This window comes from Panthera onca, chromosome X (genome assembly GCF_046562875.1).
Source record: "Panthera onca isolate mPanOnc1 chromosome X, mPanOnc1 haplotype 2, whole genome shotgun sequence".
NCBI lineage: Eukaryota > Metazoa > Chordata > Mammalia > Carnivora > Felidae > Panthera > Panthera onca.
This window is the reverse complement of record NC_138357.1, coordinates 92,377,638-92,395,557: the sequence shown is the minus strand read 5'-3', so window position 1 is coordinate 92,395,557 and position 17,920 is coordinate 92,377,638. Positions and strand designations below refer to the sequence as shown.

The 17,920-nt window shown below is 39.6% G+C and overlaps 1 long non-coding RNA gene across 1 annotated transcript in view; it reads right to left on the bottom strand.

Annotated features, from left to right (window-relative positions):
• Nucleotides 1-232: 232 nt before the first annotated feature.
• The window catches only part of LOC145714546 (uncharacterized), a 120,424-nt gene continuing 102,736 nt past the window's right edge, over nucleotides 233-17,920 (bottom strand). The window contains exons 3-5 of the long non-coding RNA XR_014136881.1: nucleotides 5,690-5,760; nucleotides 5,184-5,269; nucleotides 233-2,111 (exon numbers count right to left, since the gene is read on the bottom strand). This is a non-coding gene — a long non-coding RNA (uncharacterized LOC145714546). The remainder of the gene's footprint in view (nucleotides 2,112-5,183; nucleotides 5,270-5,689; nucleotides 5,761-17,920) is intronic.

Here is a 17,920-nt window from a genome sequence, read left to right as displayed (position 1 = left end):
GGTCATGTTCTCACGGTTCATGAGTTCGAGCCTCGCATTGGGCTCCATGCTCACAGCTCAGAGCGTGGATCCTGCTTTGGATTCTGTGTCTCCCTCTCTCTCTGCTCCTCCCCTGCTTGCACTCTGTGTCTCTCTTTGTCAGAAATAAATAAACATTAAAAAAAACTTAAAAAAAATTTTTGTTTTTGAATGAATACTCAATCTACGTAAATTCAGTCAGTGAATGCTTTTGTAACAGTCATGTGAACTCTAGGGCATCAAACAGTCAGATATTTGTTGAATGCCTACTGAGGCAAAGGATTTTATGTCTCAAGGATCATAGGAAGATGTAATGTTACTTGAGTTTTTCAAAAGTGTGTGTGTGTGTGTGTGTGTGTGTGTGTGTGATGAGACCTTCCAAACTTACTCCAACCAAAATATTCTTTCCTTTACCTCTGCAAACCTCTGCCCGCAGTCTCAAAACTCATTTATATGCGACCTTAGTCCATTTAGATACTCATTCATTCTCTGAGATTGTATACAGCACTAACTATATGTCAGGGATTGTGAAGTGACAAAGGGTTCCTAAATGACGGAGAAGAAATATTAAGGAAGAAAAGTACATGTGAGCAGGTGAAGGGAAATGCAGGCCAGGGGACAGGACACTGGAGGATGGAAGCATGAAAGGGGAAGAGACAAAAAAAAAAAAGATGATATGTTTGGAATATCCAACAGAAGAGGGTTCTGAAGTCTGGAAAGAGATATACAGGTAACAGCAAACGTGAGTAATCCAGTGCCCATCTGAAAGGACTGTGAGTTTCCTGAGGTTGGGAATTATGTCCTCTTTGTCCCCTCCTGATTAGCCTATGCCTAGAATAAAAGTTTATGCATAGTAAACATTCAATAAGTATTGATTCAACAACACCAAAAATGAGTGAAGAAGCAGCACCTTTTTTCTGGGGAATACAGAAATGTTTACATACCATCTGACATGGCATATTGTATGACACTGCCTTCCTACAGAACTTGTCAAGACTTTTCAAAACCCTTGGCTGGTACCCAAACAAGAAAGTAAAAAGGGATAGAAACACCCCTGAGCCCTAGAGTCCTGTACTTCCCCTGCTCCTTCACAGTATTGCTTTCAAAGTCTTTAGAGAAATTCTTCAATTTCTTCCAAGGTAAGTGGGTAAAGATGGAAAACTATGACTTTCAAAAAGAAAATGATCATAGCCTAGTATCCTCTGTCTTCGAGTTTTTGTTCTTTTTTTACTTTTATTTATGTATTTTGAGAGAAGGACAGAGAGTGGGAGGGGCAGAGAGAAGGATAAAGAGGGAATCCCAAGCAGGCTCCACACTGTCAGCGCAGAGCCCGATGTGGGGCTCAAAGTCATGAACCATCAGATTATGACCTGAGCCAAAACCAAGAGTTGCATACTTAACTGACTGAGCCACCCAGGCACCCCAACTTTGAGTATTTGGAAGACTACTATGGAAAATTAGAATGTACAGTAGGTATTAATATACATATTAATGTATAGTAGGTTTTGGAGAAACCTCAGGGCTGAATGTTGGCATTTAGCAGTTCGCACCTAGAACTAGAAGCTGGAAAAGAAGCTGCTTGGGATATTTGAGATACAGGTCACTCTTCCTGCCAATCAAAAGACAGTTACTTCCCTTTGCTCTGTGTCTGTGTGAAAGTCACTAGAACAAAAGAAAAGAAACTCTCTTAGTAGAGAATTTTGAACTGGACCATATGACCAAATGGATGTAAGCCATACATGCTAGACCCTTCTTGCCTTTTCCATCCCACCCCATCCTCTTTGTGGTACGTTTTCTGGGAGATTTTCTTTTTAGAGAGGGGCAGGGGCAGAAGGACAGCAAGAGAGAATGTTAAGCAGGCTTCACACTCAGTGTAGAGCCCAAAGTCTTAGCAGCTCATAACTATGAGATCATGACCATGATCAAGAGTCGGATGCTTAACCAACTAAGCCACCCAGGTGCCCCTCAGAAATATTTTCTTGACTTCACATTCCATTGTCCACATGCGAGAAAAAAAATTCAGCAGTCATTGTCTTCATTTATTTCGTAAAGCTGGTGCTTGCTCTTTCTTCTTTTTTTGCTGTCTTCTTTTCCTGTTTCACCAATAAAATAGCATTGTGAATCTTTTAAAAATACTAAGTGCTTTTGCTTTTCAACTTGTCTCTTTTCTCTGAGGTTTATTTTTGTTGTTGCGCATGTATCCTGATCTCTTTGCTTTACTCAAATACCCAGTGATGTGTGGTAAAAGGAGTCAAAAGAAAAACGAATAAAAAGCAGATTTGGAGATTTCAGTGTATTCGATTCGAGAGTAGAGAGCTATTTATTTATTGATTTATAAACGTAATTCCAGCCACAGTCCTTGCTGGTCACTGGCTTGTGACAGGCTGGCCACAGAAGGATTTTATCTGGAGTAAAGAACTTGCAAATCAGTGTCAGATCTCTACTTCTTTCTACAAGGTCTATTAATGTCTCATTTACTAATGATTGTTAGACGATTGCACTAGTTTAAAAACGTCTTGCTTGCTAAAGATGGACTAAAAGTGTTTTGACAGGAACATTAATTTTGCTGAGATAATCCAACTTTTAGTGGTATGGCAAATAAATATAATGTGTTAATGATGCCAGTTACCTTTTTCCTACATTGCAAAACTGAATCATCAGTCTTGAATAATAAAACGAAATAATCAGCTACATAAGAAATAGCAAGCTTGTTGGTTCATGTTCAAAATTTAAAACCAAATTACCTTAGTGTTTCCTGTTCACATTTGCTCCCTAGTTATACCACTGTGCTCTCCAGCTGTACATCATAACCTTTGTTTTCTCTAACGTGGAGTTCTGACATTCTCTAAAACCCTCCCCGGAAAGGGTGCTTCTGTGGGAGTATGGGCTTATTGTGACCCTGGAGTACTCTGAGAGGAGATGGGGCTTGGGGATCCTGAGATGCTGACTCTGCTCTCTCTCATGAAGATGAGGATGTGGCCTTGCTGTTGTGGAGTGGGTTTTTTTGTTTGTTTGTTTTCTGTTTTTGGTCAGAATTTCAGCAGAATAAAGGGTATAATTCAAACTGGGCAATTTGGGGAGAGTTTAATAAAAGGGATATTTACAAGTACATGGGCACAAGGGATAAGAAAATCAACAAAGGGTAGCGTAGTTCACTACATCTGGCAATAGTGAGACCTATAACCACCCTTTGGCCTAAAAAGTCAAGAGGAGGGCACAGTTGTTGGAACTCAGAGAGGAGAGCTATAGGAAGAGGGCTTCCTGACAGAAGCTGCAGGCTTCAATAGAGAGGAGCAGTTGACCCATGGTGATCCTGTAGAAAGGAAGACCAAGAAATAAAATATCCCATCCTCATTCTCCCATTTTCCCATTTCAGCCAGCGTCCATTTGGCTGAGCCCAACGTGAAGCCAGAGGGTAATGAAGCCCATTGATACAGTTCGTACAAGCCAGTTTCCTGGGGAGCAGACCAGGGCGGGGTCAGAATGGATGTGGGTCAAGCAATGGAAAATACCCAGCACATCATAAAAATCTCATGTTTGTAAAATAAATTTCTTAAATAGAGTAATTGGTGTAAGTTCTTCTGGAATGTAACACAAGGACATAAAATTCAGAAGGTAGTAGTATAGCAAGATCTGGCTTATTTCTCAATTCTGGAAGGATTCTACCTGCATGGAGAGTGACATAGGCAGTTCTGTATCCCATAGTAAAGCCAGAATGAAAGGAAATCCATGTAAACATAAACTGCATCTCTGCTCGTGCTCTGTGCGGTCACCTTTTTCTATAGCCTCGGTAGAATAATTAGGAACATCTATCCTAACTGTATGTTTGTGCACTTTTTCTACCCATCAATCCACAACCTACCTGAAACACTACACCTGCATATTTCTCAAACACATGTTTCATAGTACATATATAGTTGTCCTTTAATCATGGAAATAGATATTATTTAGTTTTGCTACGGGTTATTCTTTATAAAATACAGGTGGAGTATAATTCCTCTGATGACTGCTGACTCTAGCATTTAATTTTCATAATTAATATCCATAATCATTGAATCATTGAATGTTAATAAAACGATTTGAAATATCTTTGGATGCAGAGGGAATCCTGGAACATGACCAGATGAAGACAGGAGAGATAGCTGGGAAAGAAGGAAACTGATAAGGAAAGCGGAAGTATTTAAAGGGGAAGTGTTACATTTGTATTCCTGTCAAGCCACTCCCAACATGGGGACATGGGCGCATTACCTTGGAGTGAGAGTTATTGGCCAGAGCCAGATCTAAGATCCGTGGGGCCTGAAGACTATTGTGTCATTATTACATTACAATCTCTGGCCTTGCACTGGCATAGCAGTGCCAGGAGTATTTCTGGAAGCCATTCTTACTCTTGACTGGCTAACAATACCTTAACTCTACATGGCACTGACTGTCCCATATATATTCCCACATAAATATACTTCACTAACTCTATATTAAAATTAAGCCCAACTCAAGTTCCCTCTAACAGAATTCCCCAAAATGTCTGTGGCCACTCCATTGCTACCTGGCGTGAGTGCAAATGTGACAGAAGGAAAGTTGTCCTGAAAGGAGTCAATGGCTTAACCGACTATGGTTAAAATAGCTTATTTTGCAATTTTTACTAAAATACGGGATGTGAATATCTTGCTCAGGCCTCTTCTATGGACTTGGAACTGTGCAAGCTTTATTAGCTTCATGATAAATCCACATATAGGTAATTGAAATAAACTGGACAGGACCTCACCCTCCACCCACCGAGGTAATAGGAAGAGGATCCAAGGCCAAGTTAGTTCTGCTGCTTTTTCCATAGAATGAAGGTAGAATCTGGAAATTCAAGTTCTCAGTCCTTCCTTTTCACCACTCATGGTAGCTTAGACCAGTGGGTGTGCGGAGCGCCTGTGGCTAATGGCTATGATAACTTTCTCTTGTATTCATTTATTCAACAAGTATTTGCTAATTGTCTATTATGTGCTAGCTACTATTTGATGTGATGGGGATAAAATGGTAAGTAAAACAGACACAGTCTCTTGTCGTCAGTGATCTTAAAGTCTAATGGAGGATATAGACAACTTACTTACCATTGCATCTTTATGCAAAACAGGTATGTGAAAAGTCATGGAATAATTCATCTACCATCCTGTACATACCTTGGCACCAGAGCCCTGGTGATCCCTGAAAAGTACTTCTCTAAAGCTCCATCCATGGCCTTGGTATCTCTGATCTCTTCTTATTCCTGAAAAATGAGAGAAAAAGAAGGCAAGAATTTCAAGAAGTGGATAATGTAGAAATGGAGAAATCAACTTCTCTCCAAATCTTTGTTCTTTCTTTTAGAATATCTAGTCTTGTGCTCCTTTGGACTATGGACAACATAGAGGAGGTATAGTCTTCTACACTCAACGAATCATCAGTGGTGGATAATAAGAGAATAGGTACCATGTGAGATGTCTTCTTTTAGGCTCTCATATCATTCCTATCGGAGTGGCTGCAAACCATTTGTAGGAAATGTAATGGCTCTCATTATTGAATGGCATGAAAGACAAAGACTTCACTCACTGTTCACCCGTGCCTCAGACTTTTAGAAAGCCATCTAATTTCTTAGTACCTCGTGTGCATAGCAGTGAAACAAGGTCAAATATACAAATTTCTTACTTACAGCTGTGCATTAGCATGATTTCCAGAAGGTTTGTCTATGGTTGGGATGAGTTAAGCACCACTCCATGGGCCCTAAAGAAAGAATAACCATACAAAGGTGTACGTAACAACAACAACAAAAACAAAAAGCAATGAATTAAAGAAGGAAATCCTAGGGCAGGAAGAGATTTAATTAATATTGAATATTGAATCAATATTAACATCAACACTTCCACTGATCAAGCCATGCATTATCTATTCTCATGGGTCTTTGACTGCTTGACTATTGTCTGTCTTCAGATATACCTTCCCAAGAATGTTGGTATTCTGGAAATGGTGATGGGAATTCCACCGTCAGGTAAAAATTGTACTGATGTCATAAATACGCAAATGATTGTTTCTGCCAAGCATCCTAAGTTTTGGAAAGTCTGTTAAGCTCTCTCTAGGCCAAACCTATATGATCTTAAGAAGCACTAAAGCATGGGAAAAGAACACTGACTCTGAATCCTGGCTCTGCAAATTTCTGGGTGTATGTGACCTTGGACGAGTTACTGGACATCTTTGAAGTACAATTTTCCTAACCTATGAAGTAAGGTTAACAATAGCTCTTGCAATAGAATTGTTTTGATGATTTAAAAAAAATTTTATATTCACTTAAAGCTTGTGCCATAAGGTAGGTGAAAAGGGAATGGTAGGTATTACTAATTATAAATTTTAGCACAATAATAAGCTATTTTTTATCACTTGTTATTTTGAGTGCTTAAACGTTGGGCTAAGAAAGACTTTCTCATAAGATTATTATGATCTGTAAACGTGAGCCAGCTTCTCTATAGCAATTATTTTGCTGGGAAGTAAGCAAGGTCATAAATCAATAATGACTCTTGCAACCTCAGGACTTATTGATCTTGCTGTTTATCTTCTGTAATGTTCCTGGAAAACCCAATTATTTTGGGAAGTTACCCAAACTAGTTTACCCATTATTCTGTATTAGTGTTATTAGTAACAAGTTATGAAAGCATTTGATTGATTTTCTTGAAAAAACAACCCCTTTATAGTACAACAGAGATATTATTTTATCCAATAGATTGCTTAACATATTATATATTTTTTAAAAGAACAAATTGTGCTGAACATCTAGAGATTCTTTTCAGTGCATGTATTTATGATAAATTCTGCTTTTCTGGGCACTGCAGTTGAGCGTTAAAGAGTGTGTTAGCTAAGAAAATCTCTAGGAATACATGGGCCCAGTTCATCTTATGGGGCTGGCCACTGGCAATGATTTCAAGTTGAAGTATCTTAAGAGTCCTGGTTTTGTGGGTGCCTGGGTGGCTCAGTCGGTTGAGTGTCCGACTTCGGCTCAGGTCACGATCTCATGGTTTGTGAGTTCGAGCTCCGTGTCGGGCTCTGTGCTGACAGCTCAGGGCCTAGAGCCTGCTTCAGATTCTGTGTCTCCCTCTCTCTCTCTCTGTCTCTGCTCCTCCCCTGCTCACACTCTGTCTCTCTCTCAAAAATCAATAAAGATTAAAATAAAATTGAAAAAAAGAGAGTCCTGGGTTTGTTCCCCAATACTCAGTGTAATGCTTGGTGTGGAGTAAATGCCCAGTAAATGTTTGTTGAATGAATGAGTAAATGAACAAATGAACAAATAAAATCACGAAAGCATAAAGAGTTACCAACTATAAATTCTTGTGGGGGTGGCGCTACTTCCCTTCCCAGTGCAAATGTTGTCTTGGGTTTATAGACATGTTTAAAGGTGTATGTCTTTCACACTGGACTCTATTGACAAATTCAACTGCCTCTCTCTGTTCCTTCTTTCGGTTTAGTTCATTGGTTGACAAGCGGTTGTCTCTGACATGTACAAAGCTTTCTTCTGTGATTGTGAGGTACCTTGAATTTGAGCCTAGTATTTGTAAGGCCAAGGGGAGCTATTTATTAAAACAAAATGAGGTATGAAGGAGGGTAGTAGTTTCCCAAACTGGGCTAAGAATCATGTGACATATATGTTAAAAATGCAAATTCCTAACCATCATCTGAGAGTCTCTGAAGGCAATATAACCAAGTGCTTCTTATGACCAGGCAGGTTGGGCAAAGGCTAGGATAGCAGACAAAATCATCTACCTTATCAGAAGACTGATGGGGCTTACTTGAGATAACGATCTCCCTTACCTTCTGTTTTCTGCTATTTAATATAGAGATACCAATATCTCTCCAGACCACATCAAGGAATTTCTATGAGCATCACAAGAGGTTGAATTTTCAAACCTATATATTTCATGCAAAGTTTTGAAAACTATCCTACAGACACTAACAAATCTATTAAGATTGCAATGCTTCTACTGATGAAGCACTAAGTCACAGTTTGACAAGTACTTTGTAGCAACTTTCTTATGCGACCTGTGACAGCCCACACTGACCAGTAGATCCCAAAGTGTGTGTTACTGTTTCCCTGAAAACAGGCTAATATATATTTTTCCACTTAAAAAATATTGAGTCTAGAAATGAAAAATGGAACTACTATATGATATAGCAATCCCGCTTCTGGGTATGTATCCAAAAGGAACAAAACCATCATCTTGAAGAAATCATTGTACCCCCATGTTCACTGCAGCATTATTCACAATGGGCAGGGTCTGGAAACAACCTAAGTGTCTGTCACTGGATGAACAGATCAAGAAAATGCGGTGTATACAAACAGTGGAGTATCATTCTGCCCTTAAAAAGGAAGGAAATCCTGTCATTTGTACAACATGGGTAAACTCAGAGGGCATCATGCTAAGTGAAATAAGCCAGAGAGAGAAAGTCAAATACTGTGTGGCATCACTTACATGTGGAATCTAAAAAAACATTGTTTTTGTTTTAATTTTTAAAAAGTCAAGCTCATAGAAACAGATAGTTAGAATGGTGGTTGCCAGGAGGTGGGGAAACTATGGAGAGATTGGTAAAAGGGTGCAAACTTTCAGTTATGAGATGAATAGCTTCTAAAGATCTAATGTATAAAATGGTGACTATAGCTGATAACACTGTATTATATAATTGAAATTTACCAAGATAGTAGAACTTAAATGTTCTCACCAAAATAAAATAAGCAAAGTGATGAGTGTGTTAATTAACTTGATGGGAGGGGCACCCGGGTGGCTCAGTCGGTTAAGCATCCGACTTTGGCTCAGGTCATGATCTCACAGTTTGTGAGTTCAAGCCCCACGTCAGGCTCTGAGCTGTCCTGCTTCTGATTCTGTGTATCCCTCTCTCTCTCTCTCTCTGCCCCTTTCCCATTCGTACTCTCTTGCCCTCTCTCAAAAATAAATAAACATTAAAATTTTTTTTTTTTTTTAATTTATTTTTGGGACAGAGAGAGACAGAGCATGAACGGGGGAGGGGCAGAGAGAGAGGGAGACACAGAATCGGAAACAGGCTCCAGGCTCCGAGCCATCAGCCCAGAGCCTGACGCGGGGCTCGAACTCACGGACCGCGAGATCGTGACCTGGCTGAAGCCGGACGCTTAACCGACTGCGCCACCCAGGCGCCCCTAAAAAATTTTTTTAAATAAATAAACATTAAAAAAAATTGGTGGGAGACTCTTTCCACTATATATGTATGTATGTATATATATATATGTATACATATATATACGTATATATATATATATATATATATATATATATCAAGTAAAAAAATATATCAAAATGTGGAAAAAATGTATATCATTGCCTTAAAGGAGAAGAATTGAGTCTACTCCCAAGTTGCCATTAGGCATTAACTGTTTGAACTGGGTTTATTTCCTTGGCTAAACTAATATTCTGTCTTTAACAAGTATTCTACAGTTATTTTGAGAAGAAAATAAAAATAACTGTTGTCATTATATTAATGACCATTTTGGTATTAATAACTTTTTCAGCTCAATATGTATCTGGGCATTTTGGCTAGAGGCAGGAATTTACATTAATAGAATAAGACTTCTGTAAAGTAAAGGGGATAAACACAATATTAATCTAGCCAAGAAAATATACTTGGCCCCCTCATGGTTATTGCCTATTAGGAACCAGGCACTAAGAAAGATTCTCACTTTCTTTAAACAATAAAAAATATGATTAATACCAATATTATGGAAAAGCCCTGAGCTAAGTGCTGTACATGCTTTATTTTTCTTAAATGTCATGGCAACCTTCTGGAGTAAGTATGATTATTATCAACGTTCTGCAAATTAGTACACTGAGACTAAAAAAGTTATAACTTTGGCACAAGTCTTGCAGTAGTAAGTGACAAAGTCGTGCTATGTACTAATCTCCATCTAACTCCAGAAGCCAAATATGTAATCACTATTATGTACTGATTCTTAACCAAAACCAAATAGAAATTTGATAGTCAATATTTCTGCTTTGGAAGGTAATGTATCTTCATTTATTTACACTTTCCACTTGATTTAAAAAAAAAAGAACAACTCAAGAAATCAGAAAAGTACCACTATCAGTGGCTTTTAGGCTAAAATTTTTCCTTATTTAAACATCTCTTGCTAACTTCTTTTTTTAATGTTTATTTATTTTGAGACAGAGCAAGCAGGGGAGAGGCAGAAAGAGAGGGAGAGAGAGAATCCCAAGCAGGCTCCACACTGTCAGTGCAGAGCCCAACATGGGGCTCGAACTAACAAACTGTGAGATCATGACCTGAGCTAAAATCCAGAGTTGAATGCTTAGCCAAGTGAGTCACCCAGGCACCCCTCTCTCACTAATTTCTACTACAAATGGATGTGCATGCATGTGTGTGAAAATGTATTTATATGGATGCAAAAGTCATAAAATCTAATTATGAAATCTGTTATCTTTGTTCTGAAGCCTTTCTTCTGGGTCTTTCCAGCTTCAATATTTGTCTCAAGAGCTGCTAGACACTAGTAGGTGGTGAATGATGCTGGGTTTGTGCCCACGTTTGAGCAACCTTCCCAAGAGATGACAAGATGCCTTTACCTGGGTTTAAACATCAGTGTTGATGCACTTTGGATTCTCTGTAAGCGGGTGTTGATATAGAATTTGGCATGAGAGGTACTTGTTAGGAAAGGGAAGGAAGTGCGAGTCAGCAGAGGGAGAGTTGAACAGCAAAGCACACCTGACAAAGTCTAGGGGGACCCACCAGGGGCTCTGGACACCATAGGGCCCATCAGAATCGCCCCTCATTTAAGACTGCCAGATATAGCAAATGACAATATGGAACAACTATTATTACCTTTGAATTTCAGATGAACTACAAATAACATTTTAGCATAAGTATATCCCATGCGATATTTATCCCATGCAGTATTTTGTCTGACAACCTTTCCCCAGTTGGACCAAAATGTCTGGGTCTTTATACCCCACTTTTGATCAGTCTCTATCTGTGGGCCAGCCCAGGAGAGAAATGAACTTGGGAAGCATGGCTCTCTGCAGCAGACCCTGCTCGGACAGCCCTCTCTCACATAGATCCCGAAGGAGTGGGGAGCCGGGGCACAAAATCTTCCTGGAAGGGAGATCTTAGAGGCATACATCCATGTTCCCCACCAATTCACAACAGTTAAGGAAGGGAAGCCTTCGCGGAACTTAAAGCTTCAAACAAGGGTTTTAGCAAAGGAACTCTAGCAGCTTGAAACTTGGCTGCTTGGTACCTCGCATTGGAACTGCCAGTGAATAAATGAACGAGAGAGCTCTTTTCAGCCAACTGTGCGAGCATATATCCACGGAAAAAAATACGATAACCTGAGAGGTTCAGAGCAGGGCCAGCTTATGCGTGTGCTACTCTTGCAGTCACGCAGGGCTCGTGCTCAGCAGGGCCTTGCACTTGGCTTCATGCTCTGCAGTGGTTGTCTTGAAATTCGGAATAATTTTATCTTCGACCTTTTATTTTGTTAGTGAAGTCTGACGGGACAGTGGAGCGTGCCTGGGAACAGAAGAGGTGCACACATCACATGTGCATCCGCCGATTCTTGTGTCCCCATTCGTGAATGGTGTGAGATGACCCGAGAGCGTGGAATTTCAGTGGGCCCACTCTGCTTGGGGGTTCAGTGAGACTCAAAGTGAATACGACGTTAAGTAGGCTACATCTATGACTGAGCAGCCAGGGCACTGACAGCCTCAAGGGCCCATGTTTTCTATTTGAGTTAGAACGTTCTTTGAATGCAAAAAGTCAGTAGCATTCTCGGAAACACAAATGGCCAAAGAACTTTACTATATTCTTCCTTACATTATTTCCCTGTGGTAGCCAAACACTTATGCTGAAAATGATGATGTAGAAGGAATGGGACAGATGGGGCACTCCATAGTTATTTTTCCCTTCCTCTCCTCTTAGACCTTCCTAACTCATCAGTAAGCAGAAGGTAGAGTGTTGGTAGAATATATGTATATCAAGAAGTGAAGGGAAAACAGTGGAGTGGTTCTGTACAGTGTTCCCACTATTCTGGAAGGAGTGAAATATATATGTTATGTATGAACTACAAAACATGAATTGTGTCATTTCGGTGATTCTGCATAAGAGTTAAATGCTCTTGTGCATTTAAAACCAGCACTGCACAATGTAAACCTGAAGAGTAAAATTCATAGCAACAGTTTGAATTTTTTATTTTTCTTTGTTTAAAATGACATTAAACGGCTGATAAAAAGAAGTCATGGCAAGTCCAGAGAGAAACTGCAGAAGAAAGGAAAAAGCTTTATCTTTTAGCACAGGCATTTTTTCTTGTGTTTTGAACAGGGGGCCCTGTATTTTCATTTTGCACTGGGGCCCACAAATTATGCAGCCAGCTTTAGGTCAGAGGAATTAGCAAGTACAAATGGAGTAGCAGGTATGAATGAAGTGGAACAGGACCCCGAAAATCAGTTTCAGGAGAAAACACTGGGCTTCCAGGACCATGAGTGTGATTTTCTCTCCTTATTTTCTTATCCATTTATTGAATATTCATGGAGAGTCTATTATGGATACAGCCATGTGCTAGGAAATATGAAAGAAAACCAAGTGACCTTGGACTGCTGAAACAGTAAACATCAGCTACCTTCAAGGAGCTTGCTTTTGAGTAATGATACTTTTCAGAACGATGTTTATTACCACCATCACTATCACCACCCTGAAATGACTGGGGATCTGGGAAGAAGAAGGATCTTCTTCTGATATATACCTATACACATACACATATACATATACATAAACAAACACACACTCATACCTGCCATTTTCATTTTCTCTTCTTTTCTTTTTTTAAACATTTTTTAAAGTTTATTTATTTATTTCGAGAGAGACAGAGACAGGGCAAGTCATGGGGGAGCAGAAAGAGAGGGAGAGAGAGAGAATCCTAAGCAGGCTTCACGCTGTCACCACAGAGCCCGACACGGGGCTCGAACTCATGACACAGTGAGATCATGACCTGAGACGAAACCAAGAGTCGGATGCTTAACGGACTGAGCCACCCAGGCTCCCCACCTTCCTTTTCTTTCAATCATATTTTTGTTCCCCTTCTTCTTCCCAGATCCCCAGTCATTTCAGGATGGTTATAGTGATGGTGGTAATAAACATCGTTCTGAGCACTTTGCACTTATTAATTCAATTAACCTTCACAGTAGGCCCTGTGACATATGTGCTATTTTTATCTTCATTTCACAAATGAAGAAGCTGAAGCACAGATAGGGAAAGTAATTTGCCCCAAATCGAACAGCTAGAAACTAGATGAAGCAGGATTTGAACCTAGGTAGTCCCTATTATGCTGCACTCCAGACTTGCCCCAAAGTTTTGGGCAACAGTGATTTTGAGCAGTAGGCTTCAAATTTACTTATATGGACTGTGGCAGAAGGGAGGTACTGAAAATTCCAACAGAGTTAAGGGATGGATTTCCAGATCCTCAGCCTCACTGAGCTCTCTTTCCTAAAAATGGTCTGCCTAGCACAAACTTGTAGTTGAGGCTGGTTCCCTGTCCCACCTCCCCTTTCGCAATAGCCATTTTCCCTTTTTCCAGAAGAAAGGTCCTCATACTGAAATCTTATTATGGTTCACTGCCCTGGGGTCTAAAGCAGTCCAACGTGCCAACCACAGGGTAATTTAAAGTATCCGTAATAGTGTTGAGAAAGCAAATGATTTCTAAGACTGGGGTCTTAAATTTATAATGTATGGTTTATAATTTAGGGGTTTCTAATCCTTCATTATCAATCAAAATAAAGGAGACCTAAACAGGTTATTGGCTGATAGATTATTAAAAAATAACTTTTGATGACAGATCACTAATGTGAATTTTGTCATACAACTTGGAAGGAATTATAAGCATTGCATGGCAATTTTATAACAAAGCTCCTTCTATTCACATTCTCTTATTGAATTGAAGAATGCTAAGAATTTTCTTAGCATATAAATAGAACAGAGCAAGTGAATTTATGCCATCTCCTATTTTATCCTAAGGATAAGTATCTTTCATTCTCAGATATATAAACTATGTAAAAATATTATTTACTTTATTAAGAAGTGCCACTTTCATTAAGATTTTAATTTATGTTTAATAATTATGTATCAAAACCTATAATATATTTGCTGTTTCCGATCATTTTTCTAATAGTAACTGTAATGACAATTCAAACCTAAAAACACTTTTAATATGTAATGTTACCTGATCAAAGGAAATTTTTAATATTGAAATTAGATTTCCACTTAAATACATGCATTTATTGCATAGAAGATAAGTAGGTTGGTAAGTAAAAGACTTTCAAGGATGAAATATATTATAGTAGGTAAAAATTCTGAGGGAAACGTAACTGGAAAAATAAAGTCAAGAAGAAGAAATACTATAAAGTTTTTGACAGTTAAAAAAGAGCTTGTTCACATAATTTTTTAAAATAGATGATGGGGAATGGCACTGTTGTAACAAATTCCATTGGGTACCTTCAGGAGTGATGTAATAGCTTGTTTTAAAATGTCAGACCTTGGGGCACCTGGGTGGCTCAGTCAGCTGGGTGACTGACTTCGGCTCAGGTCATGAGCTCGTGCCTCGTGACTTCGAGCCCCACATTGGGCTCTGTGCTGACAGCTCAGAGCCTGTAGCCTGCTTCGGATTCTGTGTCTCCCTCTCTCTCTGCCCTTCCCTCACTCGTGCTCTCTCTCTCTCTCTCTCTCTCAAAAATAAATAAACATTAAAAAATATTAAAAATTTTTTAAATGTCAGAACTTAATGGAGCGCCTGAGTGGCTCATTTGGTTGAGTGACCAACTCTTGATTTCGGCTTAGGTCATGATCCCAGGGTCGTGGGATCGAGCCTCACATCTGGCTCCATGCTGAGTGTGGAGCCTGCTTAAGATTCTTTCTCTCTCTCACTCTATCCCCCTCCACCGTTTCTTTGTACATATTTTACATTATAATGAAAAAAGTTAAATGTCAACTTAAAAACATCTGAAAAAGTATTTAATTTAATAAAGCTTTATGAAGATACACTAACATAAACATTGGAAGACCTCATGACCTGAAGAATTGTCTTGTAACCTAAGTATATTATGTTCTATTCATCTCCATTACACACTCCTTCAGCTCTTTTTAATGCCCAGAGCATTCTTTGAAGTTGATGAAAGCCTTGTGCCAAGAAAGAAGGAAGAATTAGAGAAAGGAGTGATAGAAATTCATCAATTGTAGTGTCTCCAGAGGGGATGTTTAAATGAGTAATCAATTTTATTCTTCTCTTCATCATGTTCAGGGAACTTTTGGCCTGCTTACTTATTCAATTTCAAAATTGCATCTCTCATAATTGCTTTTGGGCCTCCATACAGCATTGATGAGTAAGAAAAGTATTTACCTCACAACTTCCCACTGGAATGGTTCTAGAAAAAGAGAAGAGAGGGTAAGATTTTATAAGTGAGAAAATGAAACAGGACAATTGCTTTCACCTTGGAAATGGAAAGTGAGATGACCAACAGAGGCGTAATCATGATATAAAGAATGAGGAACCAAATCATTTGTGACCAGCTGTGTGTGCTTAAAGTTAGTTATTTAACCCCTCTGAGACTTAGTTTCCTCATAAGAAAAAAGTAATAATGCATGTCCTAGAGATTTTTGCCAGGTATGAATGAGAATAAGTGTGCAGAGTTTGGCAAAATGCTCAATCTAAAAAATGCAACAGAGTGATGTCACCAAGATGGCGACTAAGTGGTTCTTGACTTTGCTTCTCTTCACAAGAACAACTAACACCTATTCAAGAACATGATGCCACTGAGAGAATCCTAGAACACAAGGGTGAGTCTAAAGCCTTCCCTGCACCACAGAGACCAAGAAAGACTGCATTAGAAGGGTAAGAGAAGTGGCTACATGTAGACCACATTGGCCCTCCCCCAGGCCACCACAGCACCACTCAGAGAACCCTCCCCTGCACTTCCAGTTTCTGTGGGAAAAGAGAATGGGGGACAGGGGGACACAACCAGCTCCCCCAGCATTGTGGCTTACTTTGCAGGAACCTCTACTCTGATCTCATACCATGGGATTGCCGAGGAAACTATGGAGTCCAACTACTGGGAGTCTAACTGATGAAGCTTGCAACAACCAGCACAGGGATCTTGACAGACCAAGTTTATACCTGTAGTGTCCAAGTGGTAATCCCAACCAGTATCATTGCCCCTCTGCAGGATCAAGTCGGGGGTGCACTCTGACCACAGAACTTGGCTGTGTACAGATCCACCTGATTTGGATCCCCAACGAGAAGTCTGCCGACCCTAGAGCCTTGTCTGCCCACATCCAGGCAAGGAGCCAAGTCATAGTCTCACTGTGGAGAGTGCTTTCTAGCTCTATCTGACCAGGACTGGTGACAGCTCCCGGAAGCTGTGTGGCCCAGTAGCAGTTGAGCCTGGGAGGCAGGCAGATGGAACTGATTGCCCCTGGAGCAAAGCCAGTACCAGGCATGGAGGCTTTTCATGCCATTCACAGGCAGGAGGATTAATTTATAGCCAGGCCTAGGGTAAGTCCTGATCCTTCCAATCAGAGAGCCTGTTTGGGAAATTGAGAATAGCCAGAGCAGCTCCCATCCCTCCACCCTCACAGCCCCCTCCATAAAACTCTGAGAAAAAAAACCCATAGGAACAAAGCTGCTTGACATGAGTCTTGGTAATGACGTCTTTAGATGTGAAACTTAAAGTGCAAGCAACGAAATAAAAAATAAATGAGGGAGACTCTATCAAACCAAAAATCTTCTACCCAGCAAAGGACACCACCCACAAAATGAAAAGACAACCTATGAGATGGGGAAAAATATTTGCAAGCCACACACCTGATAAGGGCTTCATATCCAAAACATATTAAAAAAACCTCACAACAGCCAACAAGGAAACAAACAAATAAAAAACTCAATTAAAGAATGGGCAAACCTGTGGGAATGCAAGCTGGTGCAGCCACTCTGGAAAACAGTATGGAGGTTCCTCAAAAAACTAAAAATAGAACTACCCTACCCAGCAAGTGTACTACTAAGTATTTATCCACGGGATACAGGTGTGCTGTTTCATGCACCCCCATGTGTATAGCAGCACTATCAACAATAGCCAAAGTATGAAAAGAGCCCAAATGTCCATCGACAGATGAATAGATAAAGAAGATGTGGTATGTATATATATACATATATATATATATATATATATATGTATATATATACACACAATGGAGTATTACTCGGCAATCAAAAAGAATAAAATCTTGACATTTGCAACTATGTGGATCGAATTGGAGGGTACTATGCTAAGTGAAATTAGTCAGTCAGAGAAAGACAAATATCATAGGACTTCATTCATATGAGGACTTTAAGAGACAAAACTGATGAACATAAGGAAAGGGAAACAAAAATAATATAAAAAACAAGGAGGGGGACAAAACATCAGAGACTCATAAATATGGAGAACAAACTGAGGGTTACTGGAGGGGTTGTGGGAGGGGGGATGGGCTAAGTGGGTAAGGGGCACTAAGGAATCTACTCCTGAAATCATTATTGCACTATATGCTAACTAATTTGGATGTCAATTATAAAAAAAAAAAAAAAGAAAGAAAGAATGGACAAACCTGAATAGACATTTCTCCAAAGAAGATACATGAAAGGCCAACAGGTACATGAAAAGATGCTCCACATCACTCACCATCAGGAAAATACAAATCAAAACCACAATGAGATACCACCTCACACCTGTCAGGATGGTTAAAATCAAAAAGGTAAGAAATAACAAGTGTTGGCAAGGGTATAGAAATAAAGGGAACTCTCATATCTCATGCATGGTTGGCAGAAATGTAAATTGGTGCAGCC